At 32.8% G+C, this 27,871-nt stretch overlaps 1 long non-coding RNA gene across 1 annotated transcript; it reads right to left on the bottom strand.

The window, feature by feature from the left end:
• Positions 1–186: 186 nt before the first annotated feature.
• On the bottom strand, positions 187–27,087 carry LOC139867094 (uncharacterized). Its single transcript, XR_011765751.1, has 6 exons — positions 26,393–27,087; positions 26,045–26,138; positions 1,515–1,577; positions 1,277–1,416; positions 550–646; positions 187–469 (listed from the first exon to the last, which is right to left on the bottom strand). It is a non-coding gene; the product is annotated as an uncharacterized lncRNA (long non-coding RNA).
• Between the last annotated feature and the right edge of the window lie 784 nt (positions 27,088–27,871).

Here is a 27,871-nt window from a genome sequence, read left to right as displayed (position 1 = left end):
ATTTTAGAGATATTACTTAGAGTCGTTCATGACATATTTCAAAAGACGTTGCATTCGAGTCGTTGAGTTCATCAAGATTATTATGAAGTCAATTATATTTGGATATATTATGAAATGGTATGCATGTCGTCAACTTTCGATGTAAAGAAAGATTGTCTTTTAAAAACGAATGCAATGTTTGTAAAATGTATCATATAGAGGTTAAGTACCTCACGATGTAACCAAATATAATGTATTCGTCCAGATGGATTAGGACGGGTCATGAAATGTTACACTTTAAATCATACTGTAACACTTTAACTGTTATGAATACACTTATATTCAATCACAACAGCTCCACACTTTACTAATTAAAACAACACTTGTTGTGGACAATCACTTAATCACCTCTCTGCAACTCTAATTTCCTCAGTTGTTCAGTTTTTTTCTCGTGCTCTATGCCTCTATCTTTAAACTCTGAGCATTCCCGCTGAAACAGAATAATAGCCGACAACATTTAACTCCAAAGTTTATGAACCATAACAATAAAAATCATAAAAAAAAACAAACCTTAACCTCGGGATAAAGCTCCTTCTCCCATTCATATAGTCTTGTTACCGTAGAAGATTGTTACCTTAATGAGATTTACAGTGACTCTTTCTACCATCTATAACAATTCAAAGTCTAATTCAATATAGCATACCAAAAATTACAAAAATATAAAATCAAAGCTTAAACCATAACCATAAGTAACAAAATCGTAACAAAAAATACAAAGTCTAATCCATAACTTGTTGAGTTTATTTTTCCGTTTCAATATAGTGTATAATACAGAGTCTAATCCATAACTGCTTGTTTTCATTTTTCTGTTTCAATTTAGAAAATCCTAAACTTTTATGAAAAACCCATATCCGATCTCATCTCAATAATCAAAATATAACGCCTAATAAAATCAAGCAATCCAGCATTATTCAAGATTACGCCAAAACAATATAAGAGTACTCAAGATAAGTGAAACCCTAATATCTTATACCTAAATAGCCACTTAATTAAGTCAAACACCTTTATTCTTATACACAGAATAATCTTTATCTATAATCCCACAAGCAAACCCTAATATCTTATACCTAAATATACACTTTGATAATTTAAACGGATTGACTTATACTCAAGTTAATCAAATATGTTTTAGGATAATATACATCGATTTTTAAAATTAAAGAATACTAATTTTTCAGCATAATGCATACGGGTAAACAATACATCGATTATTAAAATTCAAATAAAAATCGATAACCTGAAATTGTGAATGACTGCTTTATACCGAAACAATGTTGATCAAGTATCTTGAATCAACAAACGTTTGAAACCGATGATCTGACCGGAATAGCTTCAACCGATGACATTTTACTTGTGGGTTCTGTATTCCAGACTGACCTAATTATGGTCAACATACTCAATGAGATGTATTACAATAATCACCTACTATCCTTAAATATAAGTACTAAAGGAATTAGTAAAAGTAAGAAAACTACCTGTGGGCAGTGAGATTGTTCACTGATTAACATACTTGACATTCAATGGTAAGTGGTATTAACCTATAAGAGAACACAAACAGGTTAAAAAGGGATCACACATCACTTTGATACCATTACCTGCATCAAACATCATACACTTCATACGCTATATTATACGGAGTAGTTCATATGACTCTCATGGAGGATGGGTTTAAATCAAAATGTCATATTCATTAAAATATCTCTAAATAGCATAGCATTTATGATGATAATATGATTTTAAATCCTAATAATAATCTCGTGCATATCACAATCGTATAGTAAATTAGGACTGTAGTATATCAATCAGCTTCATCTTTTAACTGATGAGTACATAATTTAGGTAGCAAGAGTAAGGGAGGACTGTATCATATCAATATCTCACAGAGTTCTAACTTAACCTTCTCAAAAAAATAAAAAAATAATAATAAATAATTAAATAGATAGATAAATATAGCCATCTAACACAGTCAAGTTTAGGCCATTTACCTTTTAACCAACCTGCCTGACCCGCCCATCTTGTCATTCCTAACATTAAAGGAAGAAAATGCAAGTGAAAACTAACATGTAAACTTCTGTTACATCAAAATGTCATATTCATAACTACCAACATTACCATAACTTGAAAGCAGATAATCATAAAGTTAATCCGAAAACCACAACGCGCACGTTCTGAACCTTCATTTTGAATACAGAGAGTCCAATAAGACTTATAGTACTACACAAGCATACTGCATATAACTACAATAAAAGACGTCCTAAACGGGAAAATACACTTTAAATAGTGATTTCTACACAATGTCTTCAAGGTGCAAAAAGGTCCCATAACTGACTACACAAGGTCAGACCTAGGAACCACTTGACATCATCATAGAGAAGACAGTTCCTAACTTGGACCTGTATGAATTTATTCACCCGATTCAACATAGGATAATTAGGTACCATCCTATAAGTCATTATAGCTGCTATAACCCTAGTTCACAACATTCAAGTCATCTTGAAATCCGAATATATAAACTTGAGTACTCGACATACAATATGACTTAGACCGAACACATAAACAATTATCAATTATTATTTGATATATGTATCATTTATATACTAAAATATATCAAATTATTCTTTAAAGAGATTTGAAATTGATAATCAGTTATCAATTATCAATTATCATTTAATAGTTTATTTAATTTTTTTTGTTGTTGTTGATATTATCTAAACTCACACATGTAAGTAAATCTAGTTACAAATTATTAAATTTGTTACATTTTTAAATTTAAATTTGTTGTTGTAACAATATAAGTTGACATTTTAGATATACCCATTATTGTTCAACCTACTTTTACCCATTGAGTAAGCTGGCTTCCCCATTTTGTAGCTAACTGTTCTGGCTAGAACTGTATGTTGACTGAAACTAAAGCGCCAACAATGAAAATAAACCCGACTCTCAAAGCATTTAAGTTAACTACCAAATGGTCATTCTTGTTCGAAAAAACCAAACAGTAGTCATGGCTTGCAAACCTACAAAATAGTTGACTTTGGTCATTGTAATAAACAAACCAAAAGTGACCCAAATGGTCCATAGGTTGTAGCCTAAATGAAAGGACCCATTCATATACATTATAAACGATTCACAATAGTTGATTACATCGTGAGGTATTTGACCTCTATATGATACATTTTACAAACATTGCATTTGTTTTTAAAAGACAAACTTTCTTTACATCGAAAATTGACAGGCATGCATACCATTTCATAATATCCACTATCCAACTATAACTTGACTTAATAATAATAATCTTTAATGAACTCAATGACTTGAATGCAACGTTCTTCGAAATATGCCATGAAAGACTCCAATTAATATCTTTAAAATGAGCAAATGCACAGCGGAAGATTTCTTTAATACCTGAGAATAAACATGCTTTAAAGTGTCAACCAAAAGGTTGGTGAGTTCATTAGTTTATCATAATCATTCATTTTCATCATTTTAATAGACCACAAGAATTTCATTTCCAGTTCTCATAAATATACGTCCCATGCATAGAGATAAAAATCATTCATATGGATTGAACACCTAGTAACCGACATTCACAATATGCATATAAGAATATCCTCATCATTCCGGGATCCTCCTTCGGACATGATATAAATTTCGAAGTACTAAAGCATCCGGTACTTTGGATGGGGCTTGTTGGGCCCAATAGATCTATCTTTAGGATTCGCGTCAATTAGGGTGTCTGTTCCCTAATTTTTAGATTACCAGACTTAATAAAAAGGGGCATATTCGATTTCGATAACTCAACCATAGAATGTAGTTTCACGTACTTGTGTCTATTTTGTAAACCATTTATAAAACCTGCATGTATTCTCAGCCCAAAAATATAAAGGGTAAAAAGGTAAATGAAACTCACCATACTGTATTTCGTAGTGAAAATACATATAACATCATTGAACTAGTGCAAGGTTGACCTCGGATTCACGAACCTAAATTAATTATATATAATTATATGTTGGTCAATATTTGTCTAACAATTAGGTCAGGTCATAGTGTACCACAATCCTAATGCTCGAGACTAATATGCAAAAGTCAACAAAAGTCAGTTTGACTCAAAATGATTTACAAAATTTATACATGATTATAATATATTTTAAATATCGTCGTTTTATATTTTTAAATATTTTTAAAAGATTTATTAGAGTAAATAATATAATTCATTTATTAATAAATAAAATTTTATATTAAAATTTATATAATAAAATATACTTTTATATATATTAAGTAATAAAATTTATAGGGTTCATTTAATATCATAAAGATAATATGATAGGTATTATTAAAGTAATTTATTACGCGTAGTAAAATATGTTTGTATTACATATTTATTTGATAAAATAATATCTATAATGTTAGTAAGTAAAAGTTGTATTATTTTGTAATAATAATTATTATTATAAAAATATCAATATTTATAGTTACTAAGATGATATTATGATAAAACGATAATTCTAATTATGATAACTTTAATATTTACGATAATTTTTAATATTATCTTTAAAATAATAATTCTATTTAAAATGATAATAAAAATGATATTTTATAGTAACAATGACATTTCTATTAAAATGATAATTTTTGTTAAAATGATAATTTTTGTTAAAATGATAGTTTTGATACTAACGATACTTTTAATAATAATAGTAATGATATAAATAATAAGAACGATAATTTTATCTAAATCAATATCTTATAATATTTTAATTTTATCATGATACTCTTACTCATTATTTCCTAATCGTTTCGTTTAATAGCTTTTAATCGTCTTTTATATCGTGTTCATAATAATGATAATAATAGTAATCAAAATAATTAGGTGTTACTAATATTAGTTTTAATTACAATAATACTAATAATGATAATTACTATGACATTATTAACGATAATGATAATATAATAATAATAACAATAACCATTTTTAAATAATGATATATATATTAATAATGATAATAATAATAATGATAATAATAATAATAATAATAATAATTAGATAATAATAATGATTAGATAATAATAATAATAATAATATTAATTATAACTTTAATGATAATAACGATAGTAATAATAATAAAAATAACAATTTTTAATGATAAATCCTTTTATTGATAAAGATAATAATAATAATAATAATAATAATAATAATAATAATAATAATAATAATAATAATAATAATAATAATAATAATAATAATAATAATAATAATAATAATAATAATAATAATAATAAGATAAAACTAGAACGACGATAATAACGACGATAATAATAATCATTTTTAATAATAATACAAACATTCGATGGACTATAACTTCAAATACGTTCATCGAAATCATTCGATATCTAAATGAAAAGTTCTTAATTTTTCGCTAGCTTTCCAACGAAATGCATATCTTATACCTTATCTCAGTCGCATATATAACTAATTCAGGATTCAACATAACCTAACTAAAGGCAATATCAAAAGTACAAACATGCATAATCCTATATACTCGAGCACTAGTCAGGGATACACTATTAGTATGTAAAAGTTAAATTATGAGTACTCACGTATCAATATTGAGATTCAATATTGCAGGAAAGGTACGTTGAAGCAACGGAGATGATAAACACTATATTGACCTCACGAGCATACCCATGAACCATAACCAATCACCTCCATAGCTATAACCCATAATTTCCTTAATCCAATCCCACTCGAAAAACAATTTCGAAATCACTCGGACAGCACTCCGACGTAATATTTTATGTATACTAATAATATTTTGAAATAATACGGAGTAAATATATATATGTAAATCGATTGAGAGAGTTTAGAGAAAAATATTTTCAAGTTTTATGAAATAATGAAACCTATTGAATTCTATTTATAATAGATTTTTGAATTATTAAAGTGAATTATTAAAGTATGAATTATTAAAGTATGAATTATTAAAGTGAATTATTAAAGTATGAATTATTAAAGTGAATTATTAAAGTTAAAGTAAAAATAAAGTAAAGGTAAAGTTTAAATATAGTAAAAGTATAAAACTATGTACGTATAATACACGTATAAATATATATAATATTAATTTAAATCGTTATATATATTTAATAAAATAAAATATAAATATCGTTATCTTTATCATACTGGTTAAGTAATGAGTTGTCAAAAGTGGTTCTAGATTTTTATAAAAGTTATATACGTTTTAATAATAAAGTTCTTTTTAAACTGAAAACGTTTTTGTACGTTTGAAACTAAATCAAATAAATATAATAATTTTGTTTTCCAAAACCAAATATATTTTTAAGAATCATTTTGTTTAAAGGTTAAAATAATGGAAATTGTTATATCATAAAACGTTTTAGAAAAGTAGAATCATATATATTCATAATAGGTTTCAAGTTTTTAAATTACAGTCTGTTGGTGAAGCATGGGATAAAGTTCAAAGGTTAAATAAACGTATGAAATCATCTTAATGAAAAATGTCGAGTTACTTAACTTGTCGATATCCAATATCTAAGTTAGTTACACTTCACGTTCTTACTTATAAATCACTTTACCATTTTTCGAATGTTGTCAAAAAGAATAGATTTCTTAAATTACAGTGGACCTCATAACATAGACCCGTAATCATATCACAATGTATCTGATAAATCAATCATTTGATATTATCTTCTAATTCCATCGATAAACATATTGAAACAATACGTTCATGTAAAGTATTATACGTTTAATACTTTATTAATATTCTCAAGTTATAATATATATATATATATATATATATATATATATATATACATATTTATTTATATATAACGGTTCGTGAATCGTCGGAATTTGGTCGAGGTTATAATGAATGTATGAACACAATTTAAAATTCTTGAGATTTAACTTAACAAACTTTGCTTATCGTGTCAGAATAATATAAAGATAAAGTTTAAATTTGGTTGGAAATTTCCGGGTTGTCACAGTACCTACCCGTTAAAGAAATTTTGTCCCGAAATTTGAGTGGAAAGGTCGTGAATGATAATAAGTATGTTTTCATGATGCATACAGGCTGAAAATTAGAGTTTTATCATCAGCGAATAATTTGGATAACCAATCCATTTATATGAAGAGTACGAATGAAGCTAACATAGAAGAGTGAAATGAGTAAGTGTAGATTCATCTTATCATTTGACGTAGATATGGTTGATTTCCAGATTTCAAGGGATTTGAAGAAAATCTTTGTAATAAGATTTGATTCTCCTGTAACAAAGGGAATTAGGATCCGCTTTAAATGCGATCGTCCATTTAAATTGTTCTGTCGGAGATTTTCTTATAAATTCACCTCCTTCGTTTTCTTACAACTCACACCTTATGTTGATGCATTTTATGCAAGTCCCTAGACATCTACCCACGTCCATTGCAGGTACAATAGTTTACAGGCCACCATGATCGTTCGTTATTATCCTATCCGTGTTTGTATGTGGTTACAGGAACTGCAGGAACGAGATTTGGATGTTTGACTATGTTAAACTTAGTCAGACATCCGAGTGAAGCCTCACTCGTACGGCTGACAGGCTCATACGCACGGTTGATGCTGAGCTAAATCACAATTACAACCTAAATGAGAAGACACGAGTGAGTGATCACCCGTACGGCTGATGAAGCCAACTCGTATGTATGATGGATGAATCGTACGGGTGAGTCAACAGCAGGGGTATATAAAGTCTTATGTTCTTCATTTTAGGTTAAGCCTCTCATTTGTTACACACACTCAGATCTGGTGAGCTCCTCTGATTCTCTCTCAACCCAAATCACCCAGGTGGTGAATAATAGCTCTAGGTGCTGATCTAATCACACTTGATTTAGTTGTGGTATGACTAAATTAATCCCAAAAAGCTTAACCTATTCACTAGAGGTTTTGATTCACTTATTCCGTCATTGTGTGAGTTAAATCTGTTGATTTCTAAGTTCCTAGTCATGTTTCATCACCTTCTATTCTTTCCCCCTCAACTCATATTTTAAAGTATTCATCAATATGCTCCATCCAGTTCTGATTCTCGATATACTTCTAACTTTCATATCGGTCATTCTTCTTTTTCATCTACCGCCGGAAGAATCTATTTACTTCTACTATACTCTTGGGTTTATAGTGTTTCTAGTTATCCCGTGTCTTTATATTGCTATATGCATCGATATATATGGTTTATAACTTTTGGTTTGTCGTTGGGCTTTATATCTTCCCTTATATTTCAAAGTCGCTGTTTCTATCTTCTATAATCATTGTCATCCACAGTTAATGCTCTCTTTTATTTGCTGCAATTTATACCCCAATTTCTATTTCGGAGTTTTGTCCTTTCGTTTCTTCTTTTTGCGATTAAGCACCGCTTGTAATGGTCCAGAATTTGCAGATATGAATTTTGGAATGAACATTGTTAATGTTCTAGGAAGAAAATTGTAATGGCACGATCTTGACTTGTCAAATTACCAGAATACCTCAGAAAAAGCCGAATCATCAAGAAATATTTTCTTGATATTTTAGAGGTTAAATAGAATACAAGAGTCATATAACATGGCACATGATGATGTTATGATCTGTGAATCATCACGTTCCATTTAGAAACTCAGCATGAATTACTGTAATATAATCACGTTGATCAAGTGTCATTATATTATACTAACTCATGCTTCAGTTTCCAACACTACTTCAAAAACATTCATATTTTAAACTCAAAGGTTTACAGAGTATAGGAACTAAACAGTTTCCTTTTTTATGTAATACAGATAGCGCAAAGAGATAAATGATTCCAGATAAGAATAGTTATGAAAATATCTTCAGAAATATGGAGGATATTTATAATGAAAGATGCGATGATATCTTAGAATTTCTAATATCAGAGGATGATGAAGTATATTGTCTGTAAAGGTTTAGTGTCAGGACCAAGGTATTCGTTAATGACTTCAGCAGACACTGAATCATTTGGATTCTTTGAAGGCAGGTTCAGTCTTTGTGATTTGTCCACAGCCTCCTTCATACTTTGCTCAATCCGTTTTCCAGTTCCAAAACTTCTCTATTTCTGAGCTTTGCTAATACACTAATCTTTATCATCAAACTTTTTACTGCTAAGGTCGTTTACAGTTTTTGTTGCTTCATCAGCATTTCGAGAACTAGTTCGCGGTTCAGAGTGTTTTTCAGAAACTTCACATTCGAAGTATGTAAGCCTTGGAAATAGACGTTGTGTATAACTGTTGGCGTCAACATGCTGTGAGATTTCAAAATACTGATCGCTAATTCCCAATGATTGGTATGGAAATTCTCGTTACAAGAGGCAGATGAGTAAATGATGAGGTTTCGATAAATATAATGATTCTTCGGAATGCCCAAGATCAGTGAAGTTGTTGGTAAGTTTATTGCTAATGTGGTGGAATATGAAAGGTTCTCCGGTAACAAAAGGGTAATCACATATATCAAAATTATGATAAGGCTACTCCGAATGAAAAAATCGAAGTTGTCTTGCTGGAGCTGTGATATAATTTGCTACTTTGCAAAGGAATTGCAAGGTTATTTTTGCTAATAAATGCCAAAAGATCTGACACAGATATGTGTTGAATTATGACTTTGGTTTCGAGAGCTTTTTAAGTACATAACAGTGGGTAATATGTGGTTGGATCATCATCTCGATTGCTCATTATTTGAAGTGTCTTCAGAGATTTTCGAAGGGTTTAAACACAGATTGTAATCGTTTGTATACATTTGATGTTCTAACACACTTTTGAAGTCAAAGTATAGCTTTGAAAGATATAGGAATCTAAAAGTGATGGTACCGGTTATATCTCAAATTGAATTCTGAGATTTTAAAATCAGAATATGTAATTGGGTTTGAATGAGTATGGTTGTTTTGATTTCTATGAAAGAATGTATATTATTGTGAAAGTAGGAAGTATAATTGATAATTTGCTTAATCTGATTCGAAGAATGTAACATATTAATTGTGAATTTTTATATATCGCTCGGGTATTACCTACCCGTTAAAAAAATTTTCACAATTAATATTTTGTACATAAGAATTTTATTACAGTCTTTATGAAAATATATATGTATATATTCTCCTCAGATGTAACATAGATTTTAATGAGTTAATACTAAATTAAACTCATTCGATTTACGGTTGGAACTAGAATTGAATAATTCCTTGAAGGCTTTAGAGGTTACATAAGTATTTCTTCAATAATATTGAAATTATGAATCAATACTTCATTATTTGTTGAGATGTGATGTTGGTTTTCGTTAAATTCTTGTGAACTTCGCAAAGTACGAATGATGTTATCTGAAAAGTTTCGGTTACATCAATGATGAAGTGTAAAATCAAATATATACTTGATTTATTAGGAATTGGAATTTGTTGAATTGAGACAGAGATTGTAGTTAACGATGGTTAAGTCGCGGGTGAGGGATGTACATTATTGCATATTTGTAATATGAATTAACCGAGTAGTTAAGATTCACACACAATAGCTTAGCACGGAAAGATTTATTTTTTATTTCAATATATATATATATATATATATATATATATATATATATATATATATATATATATATATATAATTTCTTGAGAGGGAATGAGTTAATTCTTCATAACTTATTGATACAATATACACGTTATTGATTCGTAATGATGTCCACAGTGATTCTTGAACTGACGGAGTTTTTGATGTTATAAGTGTTGTTGATTCTGATGTTGACTGTACTGACGATGCTGGTGACGTTGACGGTACTGTTGATGTTGTTGGTAAAACAAGTTTAACTTGTTAATCACACACCATTTTTGTCAGGGTTTCTACTCTTCCTTCTATCATTTTAGTTCGCTTAACTGATTTATGGTTAGGGCTAGATTAGATAATCTCTAAGACTTTACAGATTGTATAATCGCCGCGGAATGTTTCTCCAATGAAGTTATGAATTAATACTTCGTCAGTTATTGCTGTTGGTACTCCTTGGTATCTATGGTGCGTATGACGTTGATGCTCGTGGGACAGATTGTGAAGTTGAGGTTTACAACGCGGTTGTGGTTGGAGGTGGTAATGGTACTGTTGGCGTTGATGATGGTGGTACTGGTTATGCTGCTGGTGCTGCTGCTGGTGTTTGTAATCTCTGCACCATATTCTCCAAAGCCACTACCCAAGCGCGAAGTTCGTTGACTTCTTCTATTATTCCAGGATGATTGTCGGTCGGAACGAGCGAATAAATAAAATCTAGAATTTGATGTAGTATATAATCGTGACGAGATACCCTGGAAATGAGAGAGAAAATGGTGTCTCGAACAGGTTCGCCGGTAAGTGCTTCAGGTTCTTCGCCAAGAGGGCAATGTGGTGGATGGAAAGGATCGCCTTCTTCTTGTTTCCAATGATTGAGGAGGCTACGAACCCATCCCCAATTCATCCAGAATAGGTGATGACTGATTGGTTGATCCATTCCGGTCACACTGCTTTCGGAGCTTGAGTGAGATTCCATTTCGGAATCCGAGTGACTTGAACTGATGACAAATTCCATTTCGTACGATTGGATAAAGGATTTTTCAATATAAAATGATTTTTCGGCTATCGGGTGGTATTCTATTTACATAGGATATCTATATATAGAGATCAAAAGATTTCATAGATTACGGAGGAATTTGCGGGATATATCAGGCAAAGTTTAAAGTAACAGATACGATAAGATATGATTTAGTAGATACGCTATGTAACGACCCCGACAAATCGTCAAGTGACGGCGTCGACTACGTATGGTCCCATTACATGGTTATAAGCATTTATAACAAAGTTTGACCGAAAATATGTCGCATTCATTTCATAAAAGGATGTTTCAATGTTTACAAAAGTAATTCCCAAGACAAGTACATAACAAAAGTTATAGTTCATATGAAACACGTGCGACATAGTTTAAAGTAGCCAAAAAGACGCTCCACGTATGCAAGTATACACGACATCCAATGCAAGTATCAAAAAGTATGAGCGGAAGCATGTATCACCTAAGTTCAAGGACCTGAGAAAAACATAGAGAATCTGTCAACGAAAACGTTGGTGAAATCATAGGTTTAAATAAGTAAGTGAATGAAGGTAAGTCGAACCACAAGATTTGCAACATTAATAAAGTAGTAATACATTCTAAAAGTTAATATTCACGAGCACCCAATTATCAAGGCTTAACGTTTCCTTCCATTAAACCCCATCATAATAGTGTTAGAACATACACTGTTTCTCGAAAATATATTTCACCCGTAGACGGTAGCGAACCGTCCGAAGTGAGGGTTTGTCAAACCCATATGGCCATATAACATAAGTTCTCGCTTACACCCGTCAAGTGTAACTAATGATAATCGAATTGAGGATTTGTGTTCAAACTCGTATGTAGAATGTTTGTTTTCCTGTACTTGTGTTCACTTAGTTTAAAAGAACGTTTATGTTTTCTCATCCCAAAAGTAAGTTCAAAAAAAAAGTAAAAGTGGGACTATGATCTCACCTTGTATGCACGAACAAAAAGTACTTCGACAAGTAACGTGTGCAAAGAACAATGCTAGTCTTGACCTAAACAAATAGGTTGTATCAATAACGATAGTCACGAAGGGTCAAAGATGTTCAGTTAGTCCTATGGCTCAATACGACTCGATTAATAAAGCATGTGAATCAAATTGTCAAGTTTCATGCAAGATACAAGTAGTTGAGCATGTTAGAACGATTGTATAATCGTTTGGTTAAGGTTGACTAAAAGTCAAACTTGGTCAAAGTCAAAGTCAACGAGGTCGGGTCGGGTGTCCGACAATTTTCTCATGATTAGAAGTCATATACGAGCATAATAGTCAAGTTTCATGTTAATCGGAGTTACGGTTAAGCGGGAAACATTTTGGGAGCGTTTAAAGACAAGGAAGTTGGCCTGGGCCATTTGCGCGGTGCGCAATGGGTTGCGCGGCGCGCACCCATGTGCAATACCAGGTCAGAACTCGACCAAGGGAACCATTTATTTGGTTTTTCTGATTTGCGCGGTGCGCAGGTGCACGCGCGGCGCGCATAACCTGGGGAAGTGCTGATTGCAGAAAAAAATAATTTAAGTAACGAACCAAAACTCATTTTAACATATTTCATGCACCGAAAACACTTAAAACGCATATCATATAACATGAGAAAGGTAATTTGACAAGGAGAATAACTAAACGCATTTACTCAATCAAAACCAAACAACTTATATCAAAATCACCATTAATGCTCATCATTTATTACTTCAAGTTCATAAATGCCATATTATGATTCGGTAAATTAATGCACATGTGTAATACGCCGTTTTGAAGATAATCAAGCATACAACACAACTAGACACTTACAATTAACATTGCTAAGCATTTAATGCATCAAATATTCAATTTACTTTTATCAAACCCTAACCCAAAATCATAAAATCAACAATCTTGCTTATGAAACTAATCCATGTCAAACTACATACCAATTTGAAGCTAGTGATGTTAGGAACATAATTAAAACATGAATTTTCATCATCAAATAACATATGTACACCTAAAACTCAAGATTAAACAAGCATTCTTTCAATATGAGCTAGTTACACCAAAATAGCAAGAACAAGCATACAAAACACATAATCATACTAGACTTGAGCCATAGACACTAATTAACAACCTTTTAACTCAAAAACTCAAGAACGCATAAAATTAGTGATTTTAGAAAGTTACCCAAATTTGATGAAATCGGTATGAAATCGAAGAGGAGATCACGAGGAGTTCAAATATGTAATTTGTTTGGCCCGAAGCTTGATCGATTGAATATGGATGATGAATTGCTTTTTGATGGAATTAAAGAAATGGTGGAAGTATTAGATGAAAAGGAAAATTAAATGGAGAAATGAGGTGGAAGAGGTTGACTAGTCAAGTGGCTAGTCACCACTTTGGTGTCTTGGCGAAACTAGTCCCTCAAGTTGCAATCGGGTGCGTTAAATTACCTAAAACAAGATAATTGAAACGCGTATTAACGGGAGATGTTATAAACATATAACGGAGTTTAAAATAGTTAAACGGAAAAGTTGACGGAAAAAGGCGGGATGTTACATTACCTACACCTTAAAAGAAATTTCGTCCCGAAATTTAGGTAGGCGTAGTAGTCGTTGTTTCTTCCTCGGAATCTGACGTTTCCGGAACCGGGAATAGATGAGGGTGTTTCTTTCGCATTTGATCTTCTCTTTCCCAAGTAAACTCGGGTCCCCTTTTGGCGTTCCAACGGACCTTGACAATCGGGATCCGGCTTTGTTTCAATTCCTTCTCGACGTAGTCCACAATTTCAACCGGTTCCTCCACAAAATGAAGTTTGTCATTAATAGTAAGTTCCTCGAGAGGAACGACGATATCGGGCTCGGCAAGACATTTCTTCAAGTTAGATACATGAAAAGTAGGATGGACGGAGCTTAGTTGAGGCGGAAGATCCAAACGATACGCAACGGTTCCAACACGTTCTAAGATTTCGAAAGGACCAACGTACCGCGGATTTAGTTTCCCACGTTTCCCAAAACGGATGACACCTTTCCAAGGTGCGACTTTTAACATGACGCGGTCACCGACTTGAAATTCGAGGTCTTTGCGTCTTTTGTCGGTATAACATTTTTGACGACTCCGGGCCGTCCGAAGCCTATCTCGAATTTGAAGAATCTTCTCGGTGGTTTCGTGAATGAGGTCGGGCCCGGAAATTTGCACGTCACCCACTTCGGCCCAACAAAGAGGAGAGCGACATTTTCGGCCATATAATGCTTCAAAAGGTGCGGCCTTAATACTCGCGTGATAACTATTGTTATATGAGAACTCGGCGAGGGGTAAGTGCTTGTCCCAAGCTTTTCCAAAATCAACAACGCAAGCCCGTAACATATCCTCCAATGTTTGTATGGTACGTTCACTTTGCCCATCGGTTTGGGGATGATATGCGGTACTCATGTCTAAACGCGTCCCCAACGCTTCTTGTAACGTACGCCAAAATCTAGAGATGAAATGACCATCTCGGTCGGAGATAATCGATAAAGGTACACCGTGTCGGGCTACAATATCCTTAACGTAAAGTCGTGCAAGTTTCTCCATTTTTTCGGTTTCTTTCATGGCAAGAAAGTGCGCGGATTTAGTGAGGCGGTCAACAATGACCCAAATAGTATCATAACCGCCCGACGTTTTCGGTAGTTTGGTGATAAAATCCATCGTGATCCTTTCCCACTTCCATTGTGGGATCTCGGGTTGTTGAAGTAACCCGGACGGTCTTTGGTGTTCGGCTTTGACTTTAGCGCAAGTCAAACATTTGGCAACGTATCTAGCAACTTCCTTTTTGACATTCGGCCACCAATATTGTTCTTTAAGGTCATGGTACATCTTATTGGCGCCGGGATGAATCGAGTATCGCGATTTGTGGGCTTCGTCTAGGATGAGGTTTCGTAAGTCGCCATATCTAGGCACCCAAATTCTTCCGGCGTAATATCGAAGTCCGTCCTCCTTAACTTCGAATCGAGAGACGAGGATGTTTAAAAGTTCACGTCCGATGTGGTTGTCTTTAAGAGCCTCCTCTTGGGCTACACGAATTTGGCTATTAAGGTTGGAGTGAATGGTGATGTTTAAAGCTCGGACACGAAGAGGCACCGCTCTTTCTTTTTGACTTAAGGCATCGGCCACTACATTTGCCTTCCCGGGGTGGTAACGAAGCTCGCAATTATAATCATTCAAGGTCTCAATCCACCTTCGTTGTCTCATGTTTAGTTGCTTTTGATCGAAGATATGTTGGAGACTTTTGTGATCGGTAAAGATGGTACTTTTGGTACCAAGAAGATGGTGTCTCCATAACTTAAGTGCAAAGATGACGGCACCGAGTTCAAGATCATGTGTCGTGTAGTTTCGTTCGTGAACCTTGAGTTGTCGAGAGGCATAAGCAATGACTTTCTTTCGTTGCATTAGCACACACCCATAACCGTTTTTCGAGGCATCGCAATATACAACAAAATCATCATTGCCTTCGGGAAGTGACAAGATAGGAGCGGTGGTTAGCTTAGTTTTCAAGATTTGGAATGCGGTTTCTTGTTCGGATGTCCAAACGAATTTTCGTTCCTTGTGAGTTAACGCGGTTAAAGGACGAGCGATTAAGGAGAAGTCCTTGATGAATTTACGGTAGTATCCGGCAAGACCCAAGAATTGACGAATTTGAGTAGGAGTAGTAGGAGCCTCCCATTTACTAATGGCTTCGATCTTTGCGGGATCGACTTTAATGCCTTGATCACTTACGACGTGACCGAGGAATTGAACTTCCTTCAACCAAAATTCACACTTGGAGAACTTGGCATAGAGTTGTTCTTTTCTCAAGAGTTCAAGCACGAGTCGGAGATATTCTTTGTGTTCCTCTTCGCTTTTAGAATAGACCAAAATATCGTCAATGAACACGATAACGAATTTGTCGAGGTATGGTTTGCACACGCGGTTCATGAGATCCATGAACACCGCCGGAGCGTTAGTGAGACCAAAAGGCATGACAAGGAATTCGTAACTACCGTAACGAGTCCGGAAAGCGGTTTTGGAGACATCTTCCCCCTTAACCCTTAGTTGATGATAACCCGAATGGAGATCGATTTTTGAATATACACAAGACCCTTGTAGTTGATCAAAGAGGTCATCGATGCGAGGAAGAGGATATCGGTTTTTAACCGTCAATTTGTTTAGTTCACGATAATCAATGCACATTCGTAGGGATCCGTCTTTCTTCTTAACGAACAAAATCGGAGCGCCCCATGGTGAATGGCTAGGTTGAATGAAACCACGGTCAAGTAACTCTTGGATTTGACTTTGCAATTCTCGCAATTCGGATGGAGCGAGTCTATACGGTGCACGCGCTACGGGTGCGGCTCCTGGAATAAGATCGATTTGAAATTCAACCGGTCGATGAGGTGGAAGACCCGGTAATTCGTCGGGAAATACATCGGAATAGTCACTAACAATTGGCACATCATCGATGCGCTTTTCATCGGCCTCGACTTTCTTAACGTGAGCAAGAATCGCGAAACAACCCTTGCGAAGTAGCTTTCGAACTTTAAGGCACGAAACGAGATTGAGTCCGGTGCAATTTTTGTCGCCATAGACAATCAATGGTTCACCATTCTCGATAGGAATTCGGATTGCGTGAAGATCGCAAAGAATGTGAGATTTATTTTTGACCATCCAATTCATACCGATTATTACATCAAAACTCCCTAGTTCCATGGGTATCAAGTCAATTTCAAATTTATTACCCAAAATGTTTAAAGTACACCCCCGGTAATATGTGTCGGCACTTAAGCGTTTTCCATCAGCCACTTTGATGGAGTAAGTAGTATCTAAAGGGTGTGGTGGAGTGCAAAGAGTAGGAGCCAAAGTCTTAGACACAAAACATTTATCGGCACCCGAATCGAATAAGCATGTAACATAAGTGTTGTTGAGAAGAAACGTACCCGTGACTAATTCGTTATCGTCTCGGGCTTCCTCGGTGTTGATGTTGAAGGCTCGGCCTCGGTTGTTGGGGTTGGCTTTCTTCTTCGGGCATTCGTTCCTATAGTGACCCGGTTGACCACATTCATAACAAGTGGCCGTTCTTAGAGGATTGGGCCCCTTTCGAGCGACGGGGGCGGTGCTTGTGCAATTGTTGGCCCTATGACCAACTCCTTGGCAACGGTGACAAACTAGCTTGTTACATTCGCCGTAATGATGTTTGTGGCATTTGTTGCAAAGAGGTAAGTTTCCGACATAACCCTTCTTGCCGTCGTTGTTGAAAGGCTTTTTGGTGAAGGTGTTGTTGTTGTAGTTAGTTGATGGAGTGGCTTCCCATTTCCTTTTGTTGCCACCCGACTTGTCCTCGGCCTTAGGAGCCGGTACTACGATTTCGTCAACCGTTTCAATTAATTGGCGAGCCATGTTCATAGCGGCTTGATGAGTAGTGGGTTTGGATGACATCACCCCTTGTTTGATGCTTTTTGGAAGACCGAGCATGTAGAGCTCAATCCTTTGAGATTCGGGGTTAACAAGATTAGGACACATCAAGGATAGTTCGGCGAAGCGTTGATTATAAGCTTTAAGATCGTTTCCGACCGCTTTCAAAGCTCTTAGTTCTTCCTCAAGCTTGCGGGTTTCTTCACGCGGAAAATATTCAACAATCATCTTTTCCCTTAGATCGGCCCAAGAGAGGGCATGAGCTTCATCTGTACCCACCGATTGAACATAGGTGTTCCACCATGTTAGAGCAATCCCGGAGAAAGTGTGGGTGGAGTATTTGACCTTGTCTTGATCCCGACAACCGCTTATGCTAAAGACGGCCTCGGTTTGTTCAAACCAACGAGTAAGCACAACCGGTCCACCGGTCCCATCATAAGAGTGAGGTTTGCACCCCATGAAAGCTTTGTAGGAGCACCCTTCGCTAGAGTTACCAGCTCCTTGGTTGTTGTTGTTATTATTGTTGTTGTTGGACGAGTGACCGGCCATGGCCGCATCCACGGCGGTGGCTATCATGCGTTGCAAAGCTTGTTCGGGAGTTTCGGGAGGGGCGCGTCGACGAGCCATTGTTCCTTCAAAACACAAGAATACCGTTGGTTAGTATTCTAAATAATACTAACCGTGATATGGAATAAAGATAAAGAGAAAATTATCCTTGACTTGCCTTAAATTCTTTATGTCATAATGTCGGTATGTTCATATGAGTCACCGTAATATAATTTCCGGGAATTATATTACCCTAATTCATATGTGCATTCGACATTACATCATATAGTCAAGGTGGCGTGTCAATTAAATTATACAACGCAAGGTTTAGATAGAATAAGAGTAGATATGAGTGAGAGAGTTCGAGTATAAATGCACAAGTAGTCAAGTAATTCCTATGTCAAGTCTATATGCCGGTTGTAGTCTAGACTCACCAATGTACCCTATGACTTGGGTTTGACACCAATGAACTCTAAATCCCTACAACCAAGGCTCTGATACCACTTGTAGCGACCCCGACAAATCGTCAAGTGACGGCGTCGACTACGTATGGTCCCATTACATGGTTATAAGCATTTATAACAAAGTTTGACCGAAAATATGTCGCATTCATTTCATAAAAGGATGTTTCAATGTTTACAAAAGTAATTCCCAAGACAAGTACATAACAAAAGTTATAGTTCATATGAAACACGTGCGACATAGTTTAAAGTAGCCAAAAAGACGCTCCACGTATGCAAGTATACACGACATCCAATGCAAGTATCAAAAAGTATGAGCGGAAGCATGTATCACCTAAGTTCAAGGACCTGAGAAAAACATAGAGAATCTGTCAACGAAAACGTTGGTGAAATCATAGGTTTAAATAAGTAAGTGAATGAAGGTAAGTCGAACCACAAGATTTGCAACATTAATAAAGTAGTAATACATTCTAAAAGTTAATATTCACGAGCACCCAATTATCAAGGCTTAACGTTTCCTTCCATTGAACCCCATCATAATAGTGTTACAACATACACTGTTTCTCGAAAATATATTTCACCCGTAGACGGTAGCGAACCGTCCGAAGTGAGGGTTTGTCAAACCCATATGGCCATATAACATAAGTTCTCGCTTACACCCGTCAAGTGTAACTAATGATAATCGAATTGAGGATTTGTGTTTAAACTCGTATGTAGAATGTTTGTTTTCCTGTACTTGTGTTCACTTAGTTTAAAAGAACGTTTATGTTTTCTCATCCCAAAAGTAAGTTCAAAAAAAAAGTAAAAGTGGGACTATGATCTCACCTTGTATGCACGAACAAAAAGTACTTCGACAAGTAACGTGTGCAAAGAACAATGCTAGTCTTGACCTAAACAAATAGGTTGTATCAATAACGATAGTCACGAAGGGTCAAAGATGTTCAGTTAGTCCTATGGCTCAATACGACTCGATTAATAAAGCATGTGAATCAAATTGTCAAGTTTCATGCAAGATACAAGTAGTTGAGCATGTTAGAACGATTGTATAATCGTTTGGTTAAGGTTGACTAAAAGTCAAACTTGGTCAAAGTCAAAGTCAACGAGGTCGGGTCGGGTGTCTGACAATTTTCTCATGATGAAAAGTCATATACGAGCATAATAGTCAAGTTTCATGTTAATCGGAGTTACGGTTAAGCGGGAAACATTTTGGGAGCGTTTAAAGACAAGGAAGTTGGCCTGGGCCATTTGCGCGTTGCGCAATGGGTTGCGCGGCGCGCACCCATGTGCAATACCAGGTCAGAACTCGACCAAGGGAACCATTTATTTGGTTTTTCTGATTTGCGCGGTGCGCAGGTGCACGCGCGGCGCGCATAACCTGGGGAAGTGCTGATTGCAGAAAAAAAATAACTTAAGTAACGAACCAAAACTCATTTTAACATATTTCATGCACCGAAAACACTTAAAACGCATATCATATAACATGAGAAAGGTAATTTGACAAGGAGAATAACTAAACGCATTTACTCAATCAAAACCAAACAACTTATATCAAAATCACCATTAATGCTCATCATTTATTACTTCAAGTTCATAAATGCCATATTATGATTCGATAAATTAATGCACATGTGTAATACGCCGTTTTGAAGATAATCAAGCATACAACACAACTAGACACTTACAATTAACATTGCTAAGCATTTAATGCATCAAATATTCAATTTACTTTTATCAAACCCTAACCCAAAATCATAAAATCAACAATCTTGCTTATGAAACTAATCCATGTCAAACTACATACCAATTTGAAGCTAGTGATGTTAGGAACATAATTAAAACATGAATTTTCATCATCAAATAACATATGTACACCTAAAACTCAAGATTAAACAAGCATTCTTTCAATATGAGCTAGTTACACCAAAATAGCAAGAACAAGCATACAAAACACATAATCATACTAGACTTGAGCCATAGACACTAATTAACAACCTTTTAACTCAAAAACTCAAGAACACATAAAATTAGTGATTTTAGAAAGTTACCCAAATTTGATGAAATCGGTATGGAATCGAAGAGGAGATCACGAGGAGTTCAAATATGTAATTTGTTTGGCCCGAAGCTTGATCGATTGAATATGGATGATGAATTGCTTTTTGATGGAATTAAAGAAATGGTGGAAGTATTAGATGAAAAGGAAAATTAAATGGAGAAATGAGGTGGAAGAGGTTGACTAGTCAAGTGGCTAGTCACCACTTTGGTGTCTTGGCGAAACTAGTCCCTCAAGTTGCAATCGGGTGCGTTAAATTACCTAAAACAAGATAATTGAAACGCGTATTAACGGGAGATGTTATAAACATATAACGGAGTTTAAAATAGTTAAACGGAAAAGTTGACGGAAAAAGGCGGGATGTTACACGCTAAGATATGAATTTTATCTATACACTACTCATGCAATTAATGTAGCAAGACGTGTCTAGACTAATAATGATAAGCAGGTAATTTCCTATGGATGATAAGCAGATGATTTTCGACTAGAAATGATAAGCAAAACTTTTGACATGCAGACACGGTCGAAGTCCAGGCTCACTAATGCATCCTAACGACTTATCAGTTAGACACACTAATGCAGACCTGGTTCGCTAAGACCACCGCTCTGATACCAACTGAAAGGACCCGTTCATATACATTATAAATGATTCACAATAGTTGATTACATCGCGAGGTATTTGACCTCTATATGATACATTTTACAAACATTGCATTTGTTTTTAAAAGACAAACTTTCTTTACATCGAAAATTGACAGGCATGCATACCATTTCATAATATCCACTATCCAACTATAACTTGACTTAATAATAATAATCTTTAATGAACTCAATGACTTGAATGCAACGTTCTTCGAAATATGCCATGAAAGACTCCAATTAATATCTTTAAAATGAGCAAATGCACAGCGGAAGATTTCTTTAATACCTGAGAATAAACGTGCTTTAAAGTATCAACCAACAGGTTGGTGAGTTCATTAGTTTATCATAATCATTCATTTTCATCATTTTAATAGACCACAAGAATTTCATTTTCAGTTCTCATAAATATACGTCCCATGCATAGAGACAAAAATCATTCATATGGATTGAACACCTGGTAACCGACATTCATAATATGCATATAAGAATATCCCCATCATTCCGGGATCCTCCTTCGGACATGATATAAATTTCGAAGTACTAAAGCATCCGGTACTTTGGATGGGGCTTGTTGGGCCCAATAGATCTATCTTTAGGATTCGCGTCAATTAGGGTGTCTGTTCCCTAATTTTTAGATTACCAAACTTAATAAAAAGGGGCATATTCGATTTCGATAATTCAACCATAGAATGTAGTTTCACGTACTTGTGTCTATTTTGTAAAGCATTTATAAAACCTGCATGTATTCTCAGCCCAAAAATATAAAGGGTAAAAAGGCAAATGAAACTCACCATACTGTATTTCGTAGTGAAAATACATATAACGTCATTGAACTAGTGCAAGGTTGACCTCGGATTCACGAATCTAAATTAATTATATATAATTATATGTTGGTCAATATTTGTCTAACAATTAGGTCAGGTCATAGTGTACTACAATCCTAATGCTCGAGACTAATATGCAAAAGTCAACAAAAGTCAGTTTGACTCAAAATGATTTACAAAATTTATACATGATTATAATATATTTTAAATATCGTCGTTTTATATTTTTAAATATTTTTAAAAGATTTATTAGAGTAAATAATATAATTCATTTATTAATAAATAAAATTTTATATTAAAATTTATATAATAAAATATACTTTTATATATATTAAGTAATAAAATTTATAGGGTTCATTTAATATCATAAAGATAATATGATAGGTATTATTAAAGTAATTTATTACACGTAGTAAAATATGTTTGTATTACATATTTATTTGATAAAATAATATCTATAATGTTAGTAAGTAAAAGTTGTATTATTTTGTAATAATAATTATTATTATAAAAATATCAATATTTATAATTACTAAGATGATATTATGATAAAACGATAATTCTAATTATGATAACTTTAATATTTAATATAATTTTTAATATTATCTTTAAAATAATAATTCTATTTAAAATGATAATAAAAATGATATTTTATAGTAACAATGGCATTTCTATTAAAATGATAATTTTTGTTAAAATGATAATTTTTGTTAAAATGATAGTTTTGATACTAACGATACTTTTAATAATAATAGTAATGATATAAATAATAAAAACGATAATTTTATCTAAATCAATATCTTATAATATTTTAATTTTATCATGATACTCTTACTCATTATTTCCTAATCGTTTCGTTTAATAGCTTTTAATCGTCTTTTATATCGTGTTCATAATAATGATAATAATAGTAATCAAAATAATTAGGTGTTACTAATATTAGTTTTAATTACAATAATACTAATAATGATAATTACTATGACATTATTAACAATAATGATAATATAATAATAATAACAATAACCATTTTTAAATAATGATATATATATTAATAATGATAATAATAATAATAATGATAATAATAATAATAATAATAATAATAATAATAATAATAATAATAATAATTAGATAATAATAATAATTAGATGATAATAATAATAATAATAATAATAATAATAATAATAATACTAATTATAACTTTAATGATAATAACGATAGTAATAATAATAAAAATAACAATTTTTAATGATAAATCCTTTTATTGATAAAGATAATAATAATAATAATAATAATAATAATAATAATAATAATAATAATAATAATAATAATAATAATAATAATAATAATAATAATAATAATAATAATAAGATAAAACTAGAACGACGATAATAACGACGATAATAATAATCATTTTTAATAATAATACAAACATTCGATGGACTATAACTTCAAATACGTTCATCGAAATCATTCGATATCTAAATGAAAAGTTCTTAATTTTTCGCTAGCTTTCCAAAGAAATGCATATCTTATACCTTATCTCAGTCGCATATATAACTAATTCAGGATTCAACATAACCTAACTAAAGGCAATATCAAAAGTACAAACATGCATAATCCTATATACTCGAGCACTAGTCAGGGATACACTATTAGTATGTAAAAGTTAAATTATGAGTACTCACGTATCAATATTGAGATTCAATATTGCAGGAAAGGTACGTAGACGCAACGGAGATGATAAACACTATATTGACCTCACGAGCATACCCATGAACCATAACCAATCACCTCCATAGCTATAACCCATAATTTCCTTAATCCAATCCCACTCGAAAAATAATTTTGAAATCACTCGGACAGCACTCCGACGTAATATTTTATGTATACTAATAATATTTTGAAATAATACGGAGTAAATATATATATATGTAAATCGATTGAGAGATTTTAGAGAAAAATATTTTTAAGTTTCTATGAAATAATGAAACCTATTGAATTCTATTTATAATAGATTTTTGAATTATTAAAGTGAATTATTAAAGTATGAATTATTAAAGTGAATTATTAAAGTATGAATTATTAAAGTGAATTATTAAAGTGAATTATTAAAGTATGAATTATTAAAGTGAATTATTAAAGTTAAAGTAAAAATAAAGTATAGGTAAAGTTTAAGTATAGTAAAAGTATAAAACTATGTACGTATAATACACGTATAAATATATATAATATTAATTTAAATCGTTATATATATTTAATAAAATAAAATATAAATATCGTTATCTTTATCATACTGGTTAAGTAATGAGTTGTCAAAAGTGGTTCTAGATATTTATAAAAGTTATATACGTTTTAATAATAAAGTTCTTTTTAAACTGAAAACGTTTTTGTACGTTTGAAACTAAATCAAATAAATATAATAATTTTGTTTTCCAAAACCAAATATATTTTTAAGAATCATTTTGTTTAAAGGTTAAAATAATGAAAATCGTTATATCATAAAACGTTTTAGAAAAGTAGAATCATATATATTCATAATAGGTTTCAAGTTTTTAAATTACAGTCTGTTGGTGAAGCATGGGATAAAGTTCAAAGGTTAAATAAACGTATGAAATCATCTTAATGAAAAATGTCGAGTTACTTAACTTGTCGATATCCAACATCTAAGTTAGTTACACTTCACGTTCTTACTTATAAATCACTTTACCATTTTTCGAATGTTGTCAAAAAGAATAGATTTCTTAAATCACAGTGGACCTCATAACATAGACCCGTAATCATATCACAATGTATCTGATAAATCAATCATTTGATATTATCTTCTAATTCCATCGATAAACATATTGAAACAATACGTTCATGTAAAGTATTATACGTTTAATACTTTATTAATATTCTCAAGTTATAATATATATATATATATATATATATATATATATATATATATATATATATATATATATATATATATATATATATATATATATATATATATATATATATACATATTTATTTATATATAACGGTTCGTGAATCGTCGGAATTTGGTCGAGGTTATAATGAATGTATGAACACAATTTAAAATTCTTGAGATTTAACTTAACAAACTTTGCTTATCGTGTCAGAATAATATAAAGATAAAGTTTAAATTTGGTTGAAAATTTCCGGGTTGTCACACTAAAAAATAGTTGTCTTTGATCATTGTGGTAGCCAAATTTAAACATGTAGTAGAGTAGACATAGAATTGCTACAGTTAAAAACTTAACTTTCAGCAAACTGTTGGAGGATTATACACTCTCTACACATAGAATTGCTACAATTGCAGTTAATTATGTGAAATCGAAAATACTTATCTTTTAGCAATTCAATTCCTACACGTAAATTGTTACAAATTAATAATTTATATCGCAACCATGTACCAGATTCAGTCAATGTCAATAAAGCAATTGATTTATATGCAACGAAAATGTATGGTACCGGAAGGCTACCTGGACCACCATTTGCAAGAGAGGTTGAGATGTTCTCTAGTGGCCGCATTCGCAATCTCTACAGCCCATTTCTGTAAACTAATATTTTCCTTCTCTAAGAGAGATCATGTAGAATATAACATATGTGAATACATTAAGTGGTGAATATTAGGTCCAAGTCTATAATGTGAAGTTCATTAATTTTAAAGACTATTTATAAGACAAATGTAACTTTTAACCCTAACCCTTGCACAACTGAGGAAAGAATTTTTATACCAAGGAAATGTCAATACAAAAGTGCATTCTGTAAATAAAAAGAAAATTTTGGGATTACAAACTCTCCGAAGGAACCACTAAATTAAACTCTACCTGCCGATTCAGTCTATTTGCAGCTACAGGATCATTATTTCCATCGGCCGTTGGCTAGTCAAATAGGTACAATTCATTAAATCAGTCTCTAAAATTCACCCGTTAGAGTTATGACCCTGAATCAAACTAACCAATGACTAAAAACCAAACTACTGTTAATGAACTTATGGGGCAGAGAATAATTGAACAAGGCATATACAAAAATATCAAGCTTATAACATGATTGATTGGAAAATGAACCGTAAAATAGAAGTATTGCATTCACCACGACTTCACGTTAATACCCTATTGGAATCGAATTTGAATGATAAGATTGATTGATACGCCAAATAGAAACCGAAAATTAAAATTGTTTTCAATAATAAATCAACTCACGACAATCAATCAACAAATACCAAGCAAATAAAAGCCCTAAATTAAATCAGATAGCAAACGTAAAACGTAGAAAAAGCTATATTCAAATCATTTTTTCTCGTTAATTGATACCGTCGCTACGATTCGTTGTATCGATAATCCTGGTATAAGTATTGTCAATTAGTTGCTGGTTAAACATCTTGCAATCTCGTTTTTGTGATTGATTGTTTAGAAAATCAGAATGAAGATTGGAGAAGAGGAGTAAACTGATGTGAATTGGATCCGGTGGTTTCCATTGAAGAAGAGAAAGGGGGACGGTTTTAGCAGAATATTCAAACGGGTTTTCTATGCAATTAAAATATGGACGCGTGTCATCAGCAGAATATGTTATTAAAACTTAGGTTAAAAAAAATTAAGTTTTTTTCTGGACTGACACGTGTGTCAGAATTTACGGACCCCACTGAGAGGCTGCCACGTATTGATTTACTCCCACGATTTATATATGTTAGAGATATATTCAAATAAAAAACACAAGAAGATAAAAAATTGACACTATTTTATTGGGACCCAATTGTAATAAAACTCAAGTTCAAGTCTCGACTTTTAAACCATATTTTTTCGAATTAATATATATTAAAAATTGTAAATTAAATTAGAAATGTATAAATAGCTGGATGGTTGTGGCGTCTCTTTCCGAACGAAGGGTTGCGAGTTCGACCCCCATCTTGGTCATATTTTATTTCTAATAAAAATATACAAATTCACTAGATGTATACTCCTACTTCTTAATATTTAACATATGTGAATTGTTGTTTGGGTGGTTAAGGGTGTTACTATGCTTCATGTAGTTCTAGGTTCAATCTTTAACAGCAGCTTTTTTTTAATTGATTAAAACTTACCCGTCGCAACGCTCGGGTAACCCAAAAACTTGTTTCTTTTCAAAATAAAACTTTGAAACAGAGCGAAAAAGTGAATTGTTAATTGTTTTAATATAAAAGAGTGTAAAATTAGGTTCTTATAAGAGCATTTTTATCGGTTAGTCATTGGATCCGTGGTTGGATCCGCCAACCACTCACATCAATATTAGCAAAATGTGGTTGGTTAGTGGTTGGACCACCGTTGTTG

Source organism: Rutidosis leptorrhynchoides, chromosome 9 (genome assembly GCF_046630445.1).
Source record: "Rutidosis leptorrhynchoides isolate AG116_Rl617_1_P2 chromosome 9, CSIRO_AGI_Rlap_v1, whole genome shotgun sequence".
NCBI classification, from domain to species: Eukaryota; Viridiplantae; Streptophyta; class Magnoliopsida; order Asterales; family Asteraceae; genus Rutidosis; species Rutidosis leptorrhynchoides.
This window is presented reverse-complemented; position numbering and strand designations above follow the sequence as displayed.